Source organism: Limulus polyphemus, unplaced genomic scaffold (genome assembly GCF_000517525.1).
Source record: "Limulus polyphemus unplaced genomic scaffold, Limulus_polyphemus-2.1.2 Scaffold138, whole genome shotgun sequence".
NCBI lineage: Eukaryota > Metazoa > Arthropoda > Merostomata > Xiphosura > Limulidae > Limulus > Limulus polyphemus.
Genome location: NW_013665748.1, coordinates 961,182 through 962,512, shown reverse-complemented (window position 1 = coordinate 962,512; position 1,331 = coordinate 961,182). Strand labels below are relative to the sequence as shown.

The following is a 1,331-nucleotide window of genomic DNA, read 5'->3' as shown; positions in this document are numbered from 1 at the left end:
ATGTTACGTACTGTTCATGAGAGACATGCAATTACAGGTCCATCTCACGAGTGTGTTGCCTTGGGTTAGACTCAACAAGCGTCTTCAGAGCATCAATATAAGTTCCACCATGTCGGCCCCTGCCAGCACAGTTTTTAAGGCTAAAGTCATCTGAACGAAATTTGCTGAACCATCATTGACACTTAAGAACGTTCAAAACATTTCCATAAACTTCTTTCATATTATTTGTGGCTACAGAGGCGTCGTTTCCCTTCTTGTATTCAAACAGCATTACATGCCAAATGTGTGTTTCGTCGTGTGCCACCACTATAAGGGATTAGAGTATACTAAACGTTACACATCATATAGGCTACACTAATGTGACGTTTAGGCGTTTCGTTTAACTATTATACGTGATGTACGTTTTTAGGGGGTGGTTAATGAAAGTGTTCCAAAACGTGATATTAATTTCTTGACGATGAGCCTGTTTCAGCTGCACTTCAGCACAGTCCTCTCACCGCACTATTCCTCAATCCAAAGTCTCGCAGCCACTCATGAAGCGAAGTTGCAACGAAACCTCGGCAGCTTGCTTCAAGCGGATAGCATACTCCTTTCCATCCTTTATCCTCACAAATAGACCTCAGTTCAACATATTTGGCGAACTTCCGTTGATGAGCTTCCTGAATGTTATCCTCCCACATCACAGTCAGTACAGCGAAGATCACTTGCTGCCAAATAGCCGACCAGATAACAATATCCGATCTGAGGTTTGTGACTGCAATTTGTGGTGGAAAGTTTCCATTCCCTGCTGATATCTTCCAGTCACTTGCACAGGAGACTATGCTATTTTTCCCTGGACTGCCGCAGTAACCACCTGGCCCAAGACATTACCTTTGATTTTGCGTACAAATTTTGAGAACATTTCAGTATAATATCTTCTTAATGAAATACTTATTTTGTAGGCGTATTCTTTAAGTATAAAAATGATGAAAACCATGACATTTAGCACTTTTAAAAACAAAAACTAAGGTTAAACACCTCTAACCTCGTTATTGAATTAAACATATTGCATGAGTTAGAGTAGAAATAAATGACTTGATCTAATCTGCAGAAAGTCATGTTTTAGTTTCTGTTACAACCACATATCAGATATAATGTAAGGAACTGAGAGAAAAAAAACATAAGCCACAGATCTGTGTTGATTACAAGTGATCCACATTTCTAACAGCCGTCCGGCATGGCCAGGTGGTTAGGACGCTTGACTCTATATCTGCGGGTTCGAATCCCCCGTCACACCCAAACATGCTCGCCCTTTCAGACGTGGGAGCGATATAATGTGACGTTAGGTAAAG

The 1,331-nt window shown here is 40.9% G+C and overlaps 1 protein-coding gene across 1 annotated transcript in view; it reads left to right on the top strand.

The window, feature by feature from the left end:
* The window catches only part of LOC106474334 (tetratricopeptide repeat protein 39A-like), a 55,401-nt gene that overhangs the window by 47,684 nt on the left and 6,386 nt on the right, over nucleotides 1-1,331 (top strand). The window lies entirely within an intron of this gene.